Here is a 6,679-nt window from a genome sequence, read left to right on the forward strand (position 1 = left end):
ACAGAAACAGAAGTACCAGTAATGACAGTAGCGGCTGTTTGAGTAATATGAGGCTTAAAGCAAAAAACACCTCAGCTTACAAATCCTCAGAAAACACAAAGCGTGTCATTTGTCCATCAGGAGCAGAGGGGACGCTGTTAGCAGGACAAAATATTCAAAGCATCCCCCGACTCACAGACTGTAATCTACACACGCCCACATACGCAGCGAGGTTTGGTAATCAAAAAAAAGAATAGAAGTAAATGAGTAAGAGATGAGCCTTAATTTTACAGCATTAATTACAATTTTGAATTCAGATGCAAGCTCATCAGTGGCCTTGTCACTTTTCAGTGGCGGTCCATGTTGGTCTGCGGCTCTGATGCCACTGTGGCGATGATGTGACGAAGACGCCATCGCAGCGTTCACATCGCACAGAGAGAGGTGGAGAGGAAATATATCTCAGCTGTCAGAGGATCAGCGTGGGAATCCTGAAGTTCAAAGAGTGTGTGTGTGTGTGTGTGTGTGTGTGTGTGTGTGTGTTTTGATGTTTAGGTGTCAAATGTATTAACAGATGAGGGTGAAACAAACTTCACAGCTTGTTAATAGTTGTCTCTCTGTCTTTCTCTCACCTGCTTGTGAACGTGTTTGTGTGTTGGTCAAGTTCATTATGTTGAGACTGGATGTGTTGAAACTTTTATTGATCTCTGATTCCAGATCAGAGTTCAGCTAATTTAGCCTTCAGCAGGCAGATGTGTCGTTTCAGACTGACTGTGAACGTTGGTGTAATTTTTGCAAGAGTTTTCATTTTATTATATTTTCAAATGGAAAGAAAATTGTTCTTAATGTTTTTCTTAAGAATATAACTTAACAACATACCTGTACCTCTCCACTAATGAATAATTAAAGGTATTTCTAAAATATGATAATCAACATTATTTTTATGAATATCCATTAAATGTCTCTTTGTTAAACATCCAGTCAACTTTATTGTCACTTCTGCCACATGTACAGGACAGATTGTCTCAATGCTGTTTCTCCCAGACCCGCTGGCATAAACAAAACAACCAAGGGAAAAAATACTAGAAAATACTAGGATAAATACAACACCTAAATACTTTAATGGTCCCACCCAAAAAAAATATAGATTTTAAAAAATATATTTTTACCCATTATTCCTTTGGACACTTGCATGCATTTTTTCACAGCAGGCTGCACAGTTTTCTATATAAATTATGCACCTACAAACTGCAGAGACATCGATCTATCTGCAGTTTGGTCCAGAACCAGATCAGACTTTCTCGTGTGTGGTGGGACAAACAAGTTTTTGGCTGATTAATCAACACTTTGTGGTTTTAAACCATCTCTGACTTGTTTTCTTTCCTGCACACTTCATTGTCAGCAGGATGTCACCACGCAGAGTTAATTTAATGGTTATTATGCTAAAACTGCTCTCTGTTCAGTCATTATGACCAATATTATCAGTCTAACCCTGAATCTCCCTGATTACTGATTATTATAACATCAACAAATATACAGTGAAATGACATCATATTTAACATATTAACAAAAGAATGTCATCATAAAAACTTTGTGATTGTGGTTATTATTCAGTTTTAGTTGAAAGAAATGGTAGAAATACCTTAACTTTGCCACAAACGGGACAGAGGGAGGGATTTTTATTCTGCTAAATTCCTCAAAGGAACCCACCTATTTGGCCAAACATACAGAACTTCAACAGAGGTTAATAAAGTTAAATGCATCTAGTTTTCACAACTCAAAATATGCTCTACCAAATATTTGATCAACTTTTCAACTTTTCCTGTATGGCTCATGTGAACAGTATAACACTTTTAACAGAAATCCTTTTTTTTTTTTTTTTAACGATCTCAGTCATATTTTCATCGTCTTCAATCATTTATGGCAGCATTGGAAAAGCTTTCTTTTTGAAGGTGGTATATCACTGTGAGCGAAATTATTTTAAAATGTGCTGTGGCCTTTCGGAGAGAAAAGAGCTGCAGCCTCCTCAGGTTTCTGCTCAACGTTTTTCCATGAAAAAGAATTTGACTCTTCTTCTTCTCTGCAATATTGAGCCAACATTTCTTTTTCTTCTCCTCACTTTGTGCCAGTGTGCAACCTGTGGACGACGACTCCATTAACTCATCACTTTAACTTTAACTTTAACTATGAATGGAAGCCTTTTGGTAACACATTTCATTTTTACATCATTTACAATCAATTGACTAACAAATAAAAAAATAAAAATGATATGAAATCACTTATTCTCCCACAGTGCTCTAAACATCCCTCTGAAAAATTGTCTGTGAAGTAATTCTCTACGCAATTAAGTGAATAACTCATCAGCTCTTTTCATGGCAGCAATTTCTTCTTCATTACAACTATTTACTGTACAAATGCAGTTACACCGTTTAACATATAGGACATGCTGGGTTTTCATCTTCAATCAAGATTTATGATGGTTGCAGTTGAGCAATGACGCAATGAGGAGCAATATCAGTCACCTAACCCAAAAACCATCTGTGTACGATGATTACAAATTGAACACACTGTATTTGATAAGAAGTAATCCTTCTAAGTTTCCAAAAATGAGAAATATATTGAAATGTTTGAATTTTTTGCATAAATAGTATTGTACATACTTTGTCAGATCTACAGCTACTATACACCGGCATGAAATTTATGTTGCATCTTTCATAAAATTCAACATGAAATATCAGCTGTAGGAACTAAGTTCACAGCGCGTAGTTGTAGAAATGAAAGGATGACCCAGTTAACTAGATGCATATCTAAATTCTTGGAAACCCATAAGAATGGCTTTCTTATATGAAATGTAATGTATCTTACCTATATATTGTTGCTAAATTAATTATTTCCAGTTCTAAACCAAGTTTATTACTATACCTATATATTTCACATTAATTCAGTTTCTATACTCCTTTCCACACATTGATCAAGTTTTTTTTGGTGCAAACATTTATGAGAATTGTCAGGTCCCCTAATGAAAATTTTTCAATACCCAGAAAAGAATTTCTCAGTGCTCTGAATATTAAAGAGCAATGATACAACTCAAAATTAGGATCACCTCCTTTTTTAGACTGTGTTTCTAATTCTCAGAGTTAAATAATTTTGATATTCAGTCCTGCATTTTCTCCCTGAGTTGTAGCTGGTGTGTGATTCATATACACAAGCAAATCATCGGTATACAAAGAGATTTTGGAGAACCACTGAGCACAATCTGTTTCTGCACACCACATTATTATATAAACCAGTGGCAGTCATGAAAAACCTGGGTAGAATTTAAAGGTGCCACATTTACAGGAAAATCTTTGGCATAAATGATGAAGTTATTCCAAGACTTGAACATCATCCACACCTCTTTGCATCTCTCCATCTATCCGTCTATGCACAGGCAGCTTATCTGAGTCAGTCAAATTAAGTCCTTGCTTACTAAAGACTCAGATCACAAACTGTTAGTTACTTCCGGGGACATTTAACAAGCCACCACTGTTCTGTTTTCATTGGACCTGAGTATAACTTTGCTAAATCTCACTGGGCAGAAATTTTACCTCAGCCACCCTGAGTGGTGCTCTTGGACATAATCCTTTATTAAAGCAACACTGACACTGACATGATACAGTCTTTCTGTCTTTTTTTATTGCTTTCTTTAATTTAGATTTCCTAACTGTCTCTCTACCTCTTCTATTACCGTTGAGGATAATTAATATCACTTCAGTCTCTCCTTCTCTTCCTCCTGTGCAGGAATCTTAAACGTTTCCATGTTTTTTCTCTAGCTCTGCTCTGGCAGCGAAACACTGGAAATTACAGAGTTGAATTTTTCGCTTCACTGATAAGTCTGATTTTATTGCTCTACAGCTTTGCAATATGCTTTAATTAGATCATACTCTTATGTATGGATTGTGTCTGTGTGGATGTGTGTGTGTGTTGTTTCATCTCTGGGATCAGACATAGTGTTCTGCTTGTGAGAACTGATCTGACCCAAAGTGCTAAAGATAAACCCCTTGAAATTCTTTTGTGAATCAAAGTCTTTATGCGACATTTATAGAGCTAAAGAGAAAATCTACATGAATCTGTACTCTTTAATTTGGTTCACATTACTTTTTAGGCTTAAAATGACTCAATCAACAGCTCCATGAAAACAACATATGTGGTCCAGACTACACATATGGAAAAAAAACCCACAACTTTCACTGGTTTATCGTGCTTTATTGACCAATATGAACTTGTTATTGTGCAAAGGAACTATTTCAATGAAACTCTTGTTCATTTTTAACAGTTTGACATGTCACGTCTGGCCATTTTAACCTGCATGAACTACAGTTACAGCTATTTTAAATTCAGTTTTGGTAAACAGCTAAATTCATTTACTCCAATCTACTTCCAAAATTGCACCTACAATGGCGATTTACAGTTGATTCAAAAAGCATACTGATCAATATGACCTTTTGTAAAGAACAGTTTCATATGCACTTAGAAACATTGGAAGATGTGATGGTTGCTTCAACGCCTCTTTAATTCCTGTTTTGTATTGTGTGGAAGTGGAAGCGATGAGATTGTTGGCTCAAATATTTGCTTAATTTCTCACCTGTTTCCTTTTACTGGTATGTTGTGCCAAATGTCGACATGGAAAAAATCTTGTGTCCACCAAATTGTTGGCGATACTACCAGCTGGCAGGGATGGTAATTTTGGTTGGGCAGTCAGTCTCTGTCCTTTGGCTAGGTCAGTCTTTCGACTTTGACTTAATATGTCTCACAAACTACAGGATGGATTGACATAAAATTGTGTACAGACATTCATGATGCTCATTTGGATGCATTGTAATCACTTTGATTATCCTCTGACTTTAAATGTAGCACCATCAGGTAAAAAACATACCTGCAAAATAAATAACATCGGTGTAGACTCTTAGTCTTGTTAAAGGGGCTGAGATTTCTGAACGTGGTTTCTTGCGAGTGATGATGATTGTTGCTTGACAAGAGTTTTGACCATGGTTATCTTAAGAACACAAGACGTTATAATATGCCCTCTGAGCAGCGCTGTGTCTTAAGGACAGACTGGACGCTATCAAAAAGTGACGAGACAGGTTAGCTGGTTAGCATGCTAGCCTCAGTAGAAGAAAACACATGATAGAGACGAGAGTTAACTTTGGTGTTGCTTTCCACCTCTGGAGAGAGCTGTTTGAGGGTAAAGAAATGAAGTTTGATGCTGAACTTATGTTTCTTCTAGACAGATAAGTAGTCAGCTATTAATACTAACATGGGCCATGTAGAAACAACAAACCTTACAAATAGCCTTAAATTTAACTTAATTGTTATTTTATGTTAATAGAATTATGCTAACATATCATAATAATGGTATTTGTTTATGTAATTGGTCAAGCTGCATCCAACTGGGGAGCATCCAATGCTCTTTCTGTCAAACTATTTTTATACATACATCTTACATTTTATACATACATCAAAAACTTAAACAAGCTGTGAACACAATACTGACATATTATAGCACCTTTTAAGTTTATGTAAACATGTTTCTGTTCACCAGAAGTCCAATACTCACTCTTTTTGCACTTTCTTTGGTCACCACCAATTCTCAACAGAAATATCTGACTCTTTAGCTGCTAAATCATCCTGTGCTCTTTGTTGCAGAGCAGGTAGTAATATAATTGGATGATAAAGCAGTCAGAAGTAACCAAAACATTAAGTTTGCAGAGCTGAAAACCAGAATAGTGAGCTATAAGAGGCTACAAAAGGTCTGTAGAGTTGAGAAGAACTACAGCCGAGTGGTAATCAGCTGCAGATTATTGATTACCAATGACCCCTGGCTAACATTCAATATAAGACAATATAATATGAGATACTTGTGTTTGTGTTTAGGTTAACACTTTGCTAATGTATACAGGCACCTAAACCCACTTATTTTACATGCCCAAGCTTGATCCTACCTACATTTTAACTGAAGTCATTATGACGTATAAAGAAAGACTGCGCACTGACAGCCGCTGGCAGCTACATGATGTAGATTACACACGGTTTGTTGAATGACCGAGAGTCAAATGAAAAATACCACATAGTGAAAATGCTGCTGAGTAGTCTTCAGTCATCAGAGTTACCCTGGAACAAAAGCTAAGTGTGTGTGTGTGTGTGTGTGTGTGTGTGTGTGTGTGTGTTTGTGTGTGTGTGTGTGTGTGTGTGTTGGTTTGTGACGCACTGAGGATCCGATCAGAGCTGGAGGTCGAACCGGGGAATGGTGAGGTGGCGCTTTCCTCTCTTTCTTCTTCTTCTCTGCCTTTCATTCTTCCTGAAAGACAGATTACATTCCATCCTCTTCCCTGTAAAAAAAAAAAGGAGCAGGCAGACACATGGATAATGTGAAGGTATCTGCTGCTTGTGTGTGTGTGTGTGTGAGAGAGAGAGAGAGAGAGAGAGAGAGAGAGAGAGAGAGAGGAGGAGTGAATTAGAGGCTTGCTTGGCCAGCTTCAGACTGTGCAACGTGTCTGCTGCTGGTGGATCAGATGGCAGAAAGCTGCTGTTCTGCGTCTCCCTGCAGCTCATCTGCTCCATAATGTCTGCTTTCCGCTTAATTACAGCTCACCTGCAGCCCGGCCGGCGCTGCACACAGCCTTCTGCAGGGGGGGAAACCAGAGAATCGCCCATATAAACCTTT

This window comes from Trachinotus anak, unplaced genomic scaffold (assembly GCF_046630095.1).
Source record: "Trachinotus anak isolate AG129_WGS33_773 ecotype Australia unplaced genomic scaffold, CSIRO_AGI_Tana_v1 ptg000003l, whole genome shotgun sequence".
In the NCBI taxonomy this organism is placed as follows: domain Eukaryota; kingdom Metazoa; phylum Chordata; class Actinopteri; order Carangiformes; family Carangidae; genus Trachinotus; species Trachinotus anak.